The 14,328-nt window shown below is 37.0% G+C and overlaps 1 pseudogene; it reads right to left on the bottom strand.

Moving 5' to 3' along the window:
* Positions 1–8,481: 8,481 nt before the first annotated feature.
* On the bottom strand, positions 8,482–9,416 carry LOC123839110 (olfactory receptor 8S1-like; annotated as a pseudogene).
* Positions 9,417–14,328: the final 4,912 nt, after the last annotated feature.

The following is a 14,328-nucleotide window of genomic DNA, read 5'->3' as shown; positions in this document are numbered from 1 at the left end:
ATGAATTTCTTCAACAACTCAATGGCAGTCACAATTTTCAGATATGCTCAGGATATCCTGCCTTGGCAGTAGAGTAAGTTTGTTGTAGCATACATGACAGCCCTGGTTCTCCTTTTGGGTAGGATGATCTGAATCCATCATTTTTTCTAGCATTTAGCTCTGCTCTCAGGAGTATTCCTTGTCTGTTACCCTGCATGGCCACATGTGAGATGAGCAATGGAGAATATGTCCTTCTTAACATCTTCATAGCTTTCACTGCCTGCTTTTTATTGGGCTTCAACATGTAGAATTTTCTTTAGGGATTGATCAAACACTGGTTTTTGCAGGGCAGGCTTCTAGTCAGTTCTCTGTGTAGGTAATCATAGCCTTAAATCTTGAATAGCCTTCATTTTTAAGTCTGAAGACCCTATTATCTTTTTTTTTTTTTAAGATTTATTTATTTGAGAGAGAGAACATGAGCAGGCAGAGGGAGAGGAAGAGAATCTCAAACAGACTCCATGCTGAGCATGCTCTGCACTCCCCTCACCCCTATTTAATTGGGACACTTTGAGGCTATCTGAATCAATGGATTTCAGTGAGAAACTAACACTAAAAACCTTGCTTTGCCAGTATGTTTTTGCCTTTTGGTGTAAAAGGAATTTAGTCTTATCTCCTATTATGGCCTTTCATCAGAAGCAATCAACATTGCTGTAACTTAGAGTTACAGAACTGTTACAGAACTCTCAGTTAATATATATTGTTAACTGTAGGCAAAAATTAACTCGGTAGACTGTATTTCTTTCCATTTCTGCTTGTGGGCAGGAATTCTAGCCATAATTTATCTCTCATACGACTTTGCTAAAATAAAAAGAAGGCAGTCAACATCCACCAACATCCTGTATTTTTACTATCATTTCCTCTAATGTTATGTTGTCAGTAAGCACATGTGTTGCCTTTCAGGGTACCATGTATGAAACTTTGATCAAATAATTTATTATAACTTAACTAGGGTGTTGAATTTTCTAGTATTCAGGGTTTTTTGTTTTTTGTTTTAAGTAGGCTCCACACCCAGCATGGAGCCCAACACAGGGCTTGAACTCACAACCCTGAGATCAAGACCTGAGCTGAGATCAAGGGTTGGACACGTAACCAACTGAGCTACCTAGGTGCCCCTAGTATTCAGTTTCTAAATCCCTACTGCCTGTTGCTTGACTGCTTGCACCAAACCCCGCATATTATAGGTTTTGTTTCTCCACTTCCTGGAATCACATTCTATATTCTTTAGGATAGCATTTATTTATAAGTATCTGAGACCAAAATGATAATAGCTTAAGAAACACAGAATTTTATTTTTGTCATGTAAAAGTCTGTAGGTATTCAGGGTTGCTATTATGGCTTTATTTCCCAAAGTCTTCAGCATCCCAGCAACTTATATTTGAGTGGCTTCCATTCCCAAAGTCATGTGGTAGACAACATGAGTATCCCAGCTCCTGCATTATAAATGCAGTCGAACAAGCAATAAGAAGAAAGGGATAAGAAAGAAGTGGAAAAACGCAAGAGACAGTACTCTTTCAAAAATGACTCCTTAAAACTTTCACATTATACCTCACTGGTCTGAGTTTAATCATGTGGTCACACATGGCTGCAAGAAAGACTGGTTAAAGAATTATTCTGCATATACATGTGCTTGGATAAAGAACTGTAATAATAGATATTTGGTGACAATAAGCAATCTCTGCAGTCTGTTAATATAAAATGAGAAAAGATAACCAGAAAAGTATAGAATAAAATTATTACTGATGCAAAAATTCTGAGTAAACTATTAGTGAATTGAACATAGCAATGTATCAAACTAAAATTCAGTATGACCAAACAAGGATTAATGCCAAAATATAAGGATGGCTTCATATCAGGAAGTTTACTACCAAAAACATTACAACAAGATGGCCTACTGTGTCCCTCAGGTTGACTAGTCTTGAGATGGGCTTTTTTTTTTTTTTTTCCTGATGCTAGACCCCTGACTTCTCTTTCCTTAGAGCATTTACTTTAGAAAACTTGTTATCATAAATCATTTCTCTACCTCTTTGAGATGTAATCTTTTAAAAGGCCTGTTGCCAATTTTACAACTCAGGAATGTCCTTCTGAAAGAACTGGGAAATATCTTTTTGAAATGCAATTATCAAGAAAGATAAGCACCTTGGATCTCCCAGATTCTGTGGGAGGGTAGGAGCCAAATTTCAAGGGCACATTGGTCTAAGTAGTAAAACTACCACCTGTCATGAAGATATAAGAAAGTTTACTTTTCCTATGGGTAAAGCCAATTAGCAAACACAGATAACCTAGGATCTTCCCCCTCACCATAGTTCTTAAAACCCTACCATCTTTTGTTTCAGTGGAGTTGAATTCAGACTCAGTTCTGGCCTTTCTATTGCAATAGTCTTGAACACAGTCTTCTTTGTTTCTTTATTTTATCTAGTGCAATTCTTGCTTTGACAATATCAAAGAATCAAAGAAGTAAAACTGTGGCAATAGTAGTAGATGCTGAAAAGTAATTTGTAAAATTCTGTACCCATTGCTAATAAATAGCAATAGAAAGAAACTGCTAAAATAAAATATTATAGGAAATATTATCTCAAAAGTGAAATACTAAAAAAATTTCAGTTAAATTTAAGAATAAGCCAGGGATGCTCATTGATACCATTATTAAATATTTTGGTTTTCAAAAAATTTTTTCACAAATTAAAAAAAAGAATGAAATTACTATATGGATATGAGAAATAAACACTATAAAATACCTTTTTTTTCCTTGGTTGTATAATTGCATGTCTAGGAAACTTAAGAGATTATTATAGTAAAAGAAAAAAGAGTTAATAAGAGATTTTGGTACAGGGGCTTATCGCATCCATCTGGGTTCACCTGAAACCACAGAAAGGAATTTGATACAGGTCTCAGTTCTTATGAAAATTTTTAAAAATATTTTTTATTCATTTATTTGAGAAAGAAAGAGAGTGAGCATGAGAGGAGGAGGGTCAGAGGAGGCAAAGGAGAAGCAGACTCCCCGCTTGATCCCAGGACCCCGAGATCATGACCTGAGCTGAAGGCAGACGCTTAACCGACTGAGCCACCCAGGTGCCCCTGCTTTTGAAAAATTTTAAGAAGGGCTGGAGGAGCAGGCACTAGGATGATCTTCTAGTTAATAATCTACACAGATCCTAGAACCACTCTCTTGTCACAATAGGAAAAGCTGGGGCCACCGGTACAGAAAGCCAAGGAATTAGGAAAGTTCTACTGCCGCAGTTGACTAAAGAGCCATGCTACTTTCAACCTAGTCAAAAGCTGTCTCTACTACTGTAGAAGCTACTAAATCAGGGCGTCTTCACCACAGCTGCTGTCTGCAAAGCCATGCTATCTCTACCATGATCTAGGTCAGAAAAAAGGATAACTCACATCTTGCCATTGTTCGTTCTCCTAGGATTAAGGTCCAAATTATTATTTCATATGAATATGTCTGAAACCTAAGAAAGCTTCTTAAAGCAAGATCCAATGGAGTTTGCAAATATAGTTGTCACCCTTCTAGTTTCTGCATTCTAGAATAGGATAGGAAGGGATTCAAACAAATGCAATCCATAGAATCTTCTATACTGGGTACAACAGTAATTATTTAAAACTTGCCATCTTTCTCTGTACTATTAGTAAGAACCTATAAACAAAAATGGGAAAACAACCCATTTATAATACTGACAGAATTTTTTTATACTTATGGGTACATTTTAGAAGAATGGCACAGGACCTACATAATGATAATCTGTGAAATTTTATTTAGGGATATAAACAATGTCTGAACAAATTCAAAGATATATTCTTATTGTGACAGTATTCTTATTGGGATGACTAAATATCATTAAAAGTCTACTATCCCCAAACTAGTTTCTTTTTTTTTAAATTATGTTATGTTAGTCCCCAAACTAGTTTCTAAATTTGATGCCATTTCAGTTGTAATGCCAAAATTATATTTCTTTGAAGTTGAAAAAAGGATACTGAAGCTCATATAATAGAACTGAGGAGGAATGATAGTGGTAGGGGGGAATATATTGAAGGAGCTTATCTTGCCAAATATCGACATAATATTTTAATAAAAAGAGATAAGTAGGACATTGTTAAAATTAAAAACCCATAAATATATCTCAGATTTAATGTGACTCATTTACTATTTTAGTTCAGTTAGAAAAGAAAGAGTCATTTATTAATGTTGCTGTCACAAGTTGTTATCCATCAAATGTTAATGAAGTTAAGACATCTATTTCATACCAAGTACAAACATGAATTCCAAATGATTACAGACTTAAATGTAAAAAGTTAAAAATTAAAGGCTAAATAGAAGGACATCTAGGAAATTTTTTAAAATCAAAGCTGAGGCAGACCTTTACATAGATGGGTAAAGAGACTTGATGTTTAAAGAAAATAAATTATGTATGAATATATAAAAACAAAAACTTTGGCTTGGCAAAAGATACCATAAAAAAAGTTAAGAGCAAATAACAGAGCTGAAAAAACACCTGCTGCATAGAATACAAATGGTTAATATACCTGAAATATAAAGTGCTCTAAAACATTAATAAAAACAGCAAACAAGCCAAAAGTAAAATGGGCTATGGATATGATCGTCACAAAAGATCAAATGCAAATGGTGAACTAATACGTGAAAAGATGTTAATATTGCCTAGTAGTCAGAAGAACACAAACTGAAATAAAAATATCATTATATCATAAACTATAACACATTGCAGGCTCAGTAGGGGTTAAAGGGCACTCTTACTCTGCTGGTGGAGATACCTGGTAAACAATTTGGCAACATCAATTAAAATTAGAAATACATATACACTTTACAATTCTATTTCTGGGAATCAATTCTAGATAAATAAAAACATTAAATTTCATGTTATGTACTGAAAAATGTTTATTGTAGCATTTTTTGTAGTGGTTAAAAATGGGAAGCAAAGTTGCTTCCATATTTTGGCTAAGCAAAATATGTCAGACTGAGAAAGACAAATACCATATGATTTCACTTATACATGGTCTAAAAACATAACAAATAAATAAACAAATAAACAAAAAGCAGAATCAGACCTGTAAACACAAAGAATTGATGGCTGCTGGAGGGGAGATGGGTCAGGGGATGGGCAAAATGGGTGGAGGAGAGTGGGAGATACAGGCTTCCAGTTATGGAAGGAATAAATCCAGGAATAAAAGGCACAGCATAAGGAATATGTCAATGATACTGTAATAGTGTTGCATTATGACAGATGGTAGCTACCCTTGTGGTGGGCCTAACATAAGGTATAAAGAAGCTGAATCACTATGTTCTACACCTGAAACTAATGTAATATTGTATGTCAACTATACTCATAAAAATTTTTTTAAATGGAAGCAAAGTGAATCCATATGTAGGGGAATGGCTTGAGAAACTATGACACAGTCACAAGATGGGATTTAATGCTGACACACACAAAAATGAATTAGAGCTATGCCATTTGACATGTAGTAAGTTTTATAAATTATTAATGAATGAGAAAAGAAAAATGTGTATTATATATAGTTTTTAAACAGAGATGGAAAAGCTTCTATATATATATATATATGACAGAATATGCATGCAGAAATTTGAATATGAATATATAAGCCAAAGAAAGTTAAGAAAGATAAATACTTTGTAGTTAACATGGGTTACCTTGAGTGGAAAATAAGTAGGAGAAGATGTTGAAAGGGTGGCAAGCCCCCCGCTCCCCAGCCCCAAATCACCAGGAAAAGACTGTATGATATGGTCCCATTTAGGTATTTATATAAAATGTCTGGATAAATTAATATATATATATGCAAAAATTATTTTAAAAAACAACACTACACAGCAATTAAATATACACTCCTTAGTTAAGAGAAAATAAAATTCATTCCTAGAAATATTCCCTAGATTATTGGAGATAAAAATTCATCCATTACTATCATTTCTTCTATGTGTAATTCTTTCCTTCTCTGATTCTGATTTTAGCTTTCAGGCCATGTTAGTTTGAATTCTAGGCCTCAATAGAGCATCGTGGAAGAATATAAGATAGGAGGAGTTACTAACTTTCTTCCATTAGGGAGACAGCATGCTAAGCAAGGTAGACATTGTAGCTTTAGAGAGATTGGAGGTTCATTGTTTTCCAGGTCCTCCAAAATCTCCACAATGTCATTATTCCAATTATTCAGATGATACAATCCCCTGATAAACATCTAATTCTCCCATAAGCAACCTGTTGTGATAGCAAATTCATGGACTCAATCTCTGAGTTATTTTGTATAGCCTCTGCTCTATATCTATAAAATGAAAGACATCGTTTCAGCATAGGGAAAGAAAGGCCCTGAAGTTCATTCTGTACCTTAAGGTCAAAAATCAAGAAATGAAATAATTATCTTGACAACAGAAGACCTGTGGTCTTGGCATTCCTCTTCTCTTGGACTTGCTTAATTTTAGCACTTTCTCCTTATTCAGAGGCTTAGCACAATATCCACAGTCTCGGGCAATCATGGGTCTTAAGGGTGGCAATTACATATCATGAGCAGAAAAAAATGGAAGGACAAGTCACTTCACTGTACACATCTTAGCACAATAACTAATTTTACATATCCTCACTTCCCTGAGAGTTGTTGTCTACAAATGAATCTCCAATTCCAATTTCAAAACTAATTTGCTTTCTTTGAAAACAACAGAAACTGACTGTGGATGACCTGATTAAAGGCAGAAAAGGAACTTTTGGGGGAAAAAAGGATGATTCACAAAACAGAAGAGGAAGGGTAGCATACGAATTACTTTCTTTTCTCAAATCTTAACCAAATAACTAATTCTAAACACTTTGCATTTCACTAAAGTTCAGTTGACTTAATTTCACCTTTGATACCTGTATCAGTTACCATTCTTTAGTTGTAAGCAACTGAATCTGATAATAAATAATTATAAAAAGGATCTGTGAGCCTTGTAGACTTAATGGAGAGGGTAGTTCAGTGACTGAGAACATGTACTCTGTTCTAACTGCATAGGTTAAATTCCAGCTCCACCATTTCCTTGCTATGAATCACTGGACAGGCAAACATTCTCACTTCCTCACCAGTAAAGGAAAACTAACAATAAATGTATCTCATGCCTGTTGAGATGATTAAGTAGGATAATAAAGGTAAGGTACTGTATTAGTTTTCTATTGCAGCTATAACAAATTACCACAAACTTAGTGATTTAAAATGGCAGAAATATATTATCTCAGAGATCTTTACGTCAGAATCTGGATAGGCTCAACTGATTCTACTTTTCTGGATCACACAAGGCCCAAATCAAGCCAGCAGGCCTTACCTGAAGGATCTGGAGGAGACATCATTCAGGTTGTTGGCAGAAGTCAGTTCTCTGAATTCCACAAACTGAGGTTCCTGTTTCTTTCCTGGCTCTTGGCTGGGAATTGTTCTTAGTTTCTAGAGGCCACACAGTCTCTGGCTAATGGCCCTTATCCATGATTAAAGCCAACAATGGTCAGTTGAGTTCTTCTTATGCTTATATTGTCTCTGACCTTCCCTTCTGGCTTTTGTTCCTGACTACAGCTGGAGAAGTTTCCCTGCTTTTAAGCATTCATGTGATTAGACTGAGCCCACCTGGATAATCCAGGATACTCTCCCTATTTTAAGGTCTACAATTTTATACATCTGCCCAATCCCTTATGCCATATAACATATTCATAGTTTCCAGGGATTTAGGAGGACCTCTTTGGGGGGCAGCCTGCCCATCACGGAACTTAGCACACTTCTCGACATGAGTTAAGAAATGTAACAAATTAGTATTGTTACTATATTTGTTAAAAATATGACCTCAGGAAGGACAACTGCTAGGAGAGCCGGATTTCATGGTCTCTTTAGGCACTACAGTCAGATTGACTCTGTTCCAAGTGCTGTCTTTTCTTGTTGTTTACTCCTCCTAAGTACTTGAATTTCCTAGAGTAAGATTCTGAATAACCTCACTTGGGTCTTGGTTTTAATCCTTGCCTCAGTGCACTGTTAGGAGAAAGGGATAGAAAAGTGAGCCTATCCTAGGTTATTGGATCACCCCGTATTACAGACATGAATTTGAGAGAACTAGTTTTCCTAAGGATTTGGGTGTAATTATTTGAAGAAGTGTGAAGGAGTAATGAGCAACCAATAGCAATAGATGTCCACATAGATATGAAAAATAATATTTTTATAAAATGATCCTCTAAAAAAGGAAGGCTATCTGATTCATTTCTCCTTTTCTAAATAAGAATTAACCCTAATCAACCTGAGATATTAGTTTTCTGTCCTCTTCATGAGCATTTTCAAGGAAATAAATGCCACTATGTTCTCTGTAGCATCTAGCATCATGGACAACCAAGAAACTCTACTTAAAATCCATTATTTGATCATGTAGCATAATAGTTCAGTTTCCCTTTAGTCATGATTTTGTGGCTACTACATGAAAGAATGCAAGTATTTTCTGAACATTCTTCCCATAGCTGCCTTCACCTCCTTGTTCTGCAGGCTATAAATGAGGGGGTTTAGCATGGGAGTGACCACACTGTACTGTAAGGAGAACATCATCTCCAGAGGGGAGCCTGAAGTTGGCAAGAGATAGCTGAGGAAACCTGAGCCATAGAACAAGGTCACAGTAGTGAGGTGGGAGGAGCAGGTGGAGAAAGCCTTGCCTCTGCCTGAGGTGGAGCTGATACTCAGGATGGTGGAGACAATTTGGGCATAGGAGAAAACAATCATAAGGAAGGTTCCAAAGAAATGTAGGACAGAGGAACAGAGCAGGAGTGTGAAGTTGGTGGAGGTATCAGAGCAAGACAGAGAGAAGAGAGAAGACAGCTCACAGCTGAAGTGGGGAATAGTCTGGTCCTCACAATAGTCTAAATTGACAGCCAAGAGGATATTGATGAGAGCATCAGCAAAGGCCAGGCCCCAGGAACCCCACACCATCCCAACACAGAGCTGGTTGCTCATCACTTGGCCATAGAGCAGAGGGCAGGTGATGGCTACATAGCGGTCATAGGCCATCACAGCCAGCAGACAGGCCTCAGTACCCCCGTGGCAAACATAAAGAAGGCCTGAGCCAGGCAGCTCTCTACAAAGATGGTTTTGCTTTCAGAAAGTAGATTCTCCAGCATCTTGGGGACTGTGACAGATGAGTGGCAGAGGTCCAGGAAGGAGAGCTGTCTCAAAAAGAAGTACATGGGCATGTGGAGGTGGGAATCAGGCCTAATTACCAGCAGCATCAAGAAATTTCCCATCAGAGTGAAGAGATAAATCAGAAGGAATAACACAAAGAGTATGTCCTGAATATTGGGGTCAATGGATAGTCCAAGGAGAATGAACTCACTGATAGCACTGTAGTTTTTCATTGCCATATATAGAAGTGTTCTCTCTGGAAAACAAGAAGATTCACCAAAAGTCTTTCAGTGCATCTCAGTACCCCACTACCTAGATCTTATTCAACATGAATATCTTTTCATTACTGTCCCACAATCCACATTCAGGTATTTAAAAGTTAATTTCTTGGTCATCATCTTGCCATTGGTATTTTACAAGACCAGTGCTCTAACCCCTGAGCTATGGAGCCAGCCATTGGTATTTTAAATAAGCCAAGATCCTATTTTTATTATAATCTTTTTTGGAGCCATAATGTAGTTTAGAGTGATACATTTGAAAAGAAGTTTCCTGATATGAGAAGAAGGTAGAGAAGAAAATCTCAGGAGTGAATTACCTGAGAAATTGAGGTAGGATTAAGTCTAGATTCAAAGGACTTAGGTAGGAGCAGGGATACTTTGTGTATTCTGTGTCTAGGAGAGACGGTCAAGAGTACAAGAAGTGAGTTTCCATTTGACTGCTTCCATTTGTTTTCAATAAAGTGTAAATGAGATTATTGGTTGTGCATGTGGCTGTGTGCAAGCATGCCCACATGTACACAATAAATTATAAAGGTATTGATAATGACAAAGGACGTGCACAATCATGGGCATAGGGGTCAAGGTGAAGTGTAAGAAACTATTACAGGATAGGAGGACAATAAGACATCAAGGAATTAGAAACTAGATGCAGAATTAGATTGTTCTGGATTTTTATAATTTTAAATTTCCTTCATTTTATTTAATGGCATCATATTGTAATTTAATTTTAAAATACATTCACAAAATAATAATCAAGTTTTAAAAACTGGTAGCCTAGATCATGATGCCCAGTGATATTTTAGGTGGGCAATGCTATGACTACAATCGGTCATGAGAAGCTGTTCCCACTTAACAGGACAATGCTTTGATTAGATCATCATGCTAACCCTAAAAGTCACATATCCAGGAATATATGTAGTCACCACTCCCGTCGAGGCCATTATTACAGGTTTTAAGGCCCCCACATGGTTATCTAAACTCTCTCCTCATACTTTGAAACTTGTGCATATATCCTCGTACTGGCCTGATATTTTAGACTTCACCTGAGTCTCAATATAACTGCTCAATATTCTTGCCTCAAACTGGAGCTGCTCCCTGGCCCTTGCTATTCTAATTCAACACTACTTCATTTACTCCATCAGCAAAGACTGAGGGAACTATCCGGTTGTTGATTCACTGACTGAACAGCTAAGCATCCCAGTCCATGTAAGGAACAAAACCTAATTATCTGAATTTTTAGTTGGTAGTACAATGTTTTGTGGCAACAATACTTTCAGATCCAGTAAGTAATAAAACTCTTCAGCTTGTGAAGTCAACATTAAGAATACTGATTTAACAAGACAGAGGATCATAGGGTAAGGGAGGGAAAAATGAAACAAGATGAAACCAGAGAGGGAAACAAACCATAAGAGACTCTTTTTTTTTTTTTTTTTTCATAAGAGACTCTTAATCTCAGGAAACAAACTGAGGGTTGTTGGAGTGGAGGGGGGGTGGAAGGAATGGTGTGGCTGGGTGATGGACATTGGGTAGGGTATGTGCCATGGTGAGTACTGTGAATTGTGTAAGACTGATGAATCACAACCTATACCCCTGAAACAAATAATACACTATATGTTAATTTAAAAAAAGAATACTTTTTTAAAGAAGTAGAAAATCATAAATTGGAAGTTAACATTTATGATGGATTCAACACTAGCAATGAAAAATAATAAATTGTGGGCAATATATAGGTATTTATTTATAATTACTTGGGGTCAGACTATGGAGATAATCTCTTAAATTCTTATTTTTTCACTCTTTAGATATAGCAATATTATGCATGGGGGCTCTCAGTGCTCATCCTGAGATCACCCCATCACCCCAAGAGCAAAGCAAGAGAACCCAAGTAAGGATTCACAGTAGCCAGGAGTGAGGTTTGTGTTGTATGACTTCAGAGCCAGTACATACAAAATAAAATTCCCTTTCTCTTGGCTACCAACAAACATAGTCCAACTAACTAGATCCAGAGATTCCATGAACTGCAGAGAGAATCCGAACCTTGGATCAAGGCAATACCTTGCAAAGAAACAACCATTGTGATAAAAGTCAATGCTAGGGGTTTGATTTCCCAGTAAGTTTCTTCTTTAACATAATTTAGAGGTTCGCAGAACAATCTTTTAAAAATAAAATTAAGGGGCGCCTGGGTGGCTCAGTTGGTTAAACAACTGCCTTCGGCTCAGGTCATGATCCTGGAGTCCTGGGATCGAGTCCCACATCGGGCTCCCTGTTCAGCAGGGAGTCTGCTTCTCCCTCTGAACCTCACCCTCTCATGCTCTCTATCTCCCATTCTGTCTCTCAGATAAATAAATAAAATCTTTAAAAAAAATAAAAATAAATAAAATTAAGGAGTGATGTTAGTAAGATGGTGGAATAAGAGGTCCCAGCCCTTATCCCCCCAAAGAAACACCAATTTAACAACCATCCATGGATGAAAATACCTTTATGAACGATCTGGAATCCAGGTGACAGATTACAGCACTCTGGAGGAACACAGAAATAAGAAAAGACACATTTGAAAGGGTAAGAAATACCTTTACCCATGTCAACCTTCTCACAACTCAGCATAGAGAACTGCATGAAGATCCTTGACCCGCAAGTTCTCCCATGGGGGAAAGAGAGAGAAAGCATACCCACAGATGCCAGCCCCAGATTTACCTGCCCACGTATCCCAGCACCACCTGCCTGCCTGTGAACCCCAGCAAAGAGCACAATGCCAACCCACATACCCCATCAGCCAGCCTGCTCATGGTCCCCATCAACCAGCCTACCCAGAATCTCTGGCCTGGCTGACAGTGAAGGACTTTCCTTGTTAAAGTTTCCTCTTGAAGAAATATGTGCACTCCAATATTCATTGCCACATTATTCACAGTAGTCAAGACATGGTAACAACCTAAGAGTCCATCACAGATTAATGGATAAAGAAAATGTCACATATACATGTAATAGAGTATTACTCAGCCTTAAAAAAGGAAATCCTGCCATTTGCAACAACATGGATGAACTTGGAGGATTATATGCTAAGTGAAATAAGCCAGATGCGGAAGGAAAAATACTACATGATAACAACTATATGAGGAATCTAAAATAGTCAAACTCATAGAAGCAGAGAGTAGAATATGATTACCAGGGGCTGAGAGGAGGAGAAATAGGGAGGTATAAGTCAAAGGGTTCAAAATCAGTTACACAAGATGAATAAGTCCTGAGATCTACCATATACCATCATGACCATAATTAGTAATACTGTATTATATACTTAAAAAGTGGCTAACAGGATATATCTTAAATGTTATTTTCACACACAAAAAGTTAAAATAGGGCGCCTGGGTGGCTCAGTTGGTTAAACGACTGCCTTCGGCTCAGGTCATGATCCTGGAGTCCCAGGATCGAGTCCCGCATCGGGCTCCCTGCTCGGCAGGGAGTCTGCTTCTCCCTCTGACCCTCCTCCCTCTCATGCTCTCTGTCTCTCATTCTCTCTCTCTCAAATAAATAAATAAAATCTTTAAAATGATTTTAAAAAAGTTAAAATAATAAATAAAGAGGGTAGGAGGAAACTTTTGAAGGTGATAGATATATTTATGGCATAGATTGTAGTGGTGGTCTCACCGATGTATACTTATCTCCACACTCAGCAAATTTATACATTAAATATGTTCAGCTTTTTGTCAATGTCATCTCAATCAGGTGCTTTAAAATTTATATTAAAACTTCAATTTTTTATTGTGGTTCATTCCTGAAACATGACCATTATTGATTTATTTCTTTAGTCTCTATTTCAAAATTTAAACAGCTCTGGAAACATAATAGGATAGGTTTGTTTCTAGATATTAACACCATTATGTAGAGGAAATTAGTTGGCTCTTGCCCAAACTAAAAGTTCCCTGAGAAGTGTTAATTTCAGAGTCAGACAAAGGGTACCAAGCATAATAAATAGCCCATAAGGGTTACTCAGAATGTGATAGTGAAAAACATGAACAAATGAATGAATAAATGAGCAAGAGACTGCTTGAAAGAAAGAAAAAGAAAGAAAGAAAGAAAGAAAGAAAGAAAGAAAGAAAGAAAGAAAGAAAGAAAGAAAGAAAGAGAAAGAAGACAAGCCAGTCAATGTAACCAAGATACAAGCTTCTAAATAGTCTGTATTAGTTGAAGTCCCTTACTTTATAAGGGGCCCTTGGCATTGGGGGGAAATATGAAACAAGAAGTGCCAAAGATAACCATCACCTTTTTTCTATATGTGTCCTGGTTTTGCTTTATGTCTCGCTCCTTGACTGATGAGATATCTCATATGCTCTGGGGAGGTCTTTGGTCTGGTTTCATTTCACAAAGCTTTACTAAACAAACCTGGAAATCAATAGTATTATTACATAAATTATACTGCAGTAAAATTTCCCAAGGATTTATATACAAATCACAATGATTCCTATTAAGCAATTGATTGACAAGCTTTTAAACAGTACTTCTCCACGTGAGTGAGGACGAGCTGTATACATTGCACAGTAACTAATATCACCCTCTGGAGTTTCCAGTTCCAGCTTGCCAGGAAGAGCACCAAATGACAAAGCTTACTACCTCACATCTCTGGTACCCTATAGCAGTCACATTTGTCCTAGAAGCATGGACAACATGGTGAGGCACCAAAAGAATGACACTGTAACAATTCTTTAGAGCTGAAATACTATCTTAGAGGGCAAGGAAGCACTACCTACATTTCAAAAGGCTTCAAATCCCATCTGTTAAAACACAAACTCAGTATTAGATATTTATCGAATTACTGTTATTTATCTCAGGTCTGTCAATGGGATTGTGATTATGTAAGAGAATATCCTTGTTCATAGGA

Source organism: Mirounga angustirostris, unplaced genomic scaffold, assembly GCF_029215605.1.
Source record: "Mirounga angustirostris isolate CCGP_5_RB_7025 unplaced genomic scaffold, mMirAng1.0.hap1 SCAF_5, whole genome shotgun sequence".
Classification (NCBI taxonomy): Eukaryota; Metazoa; Chordata; class Mammalia; order Carnivora; family Phocidae; genus Mirounga; species Mirounga angustirostris.
This window is presented reverse-complemented; position numbering and strand designations above follow the sequence as displayed.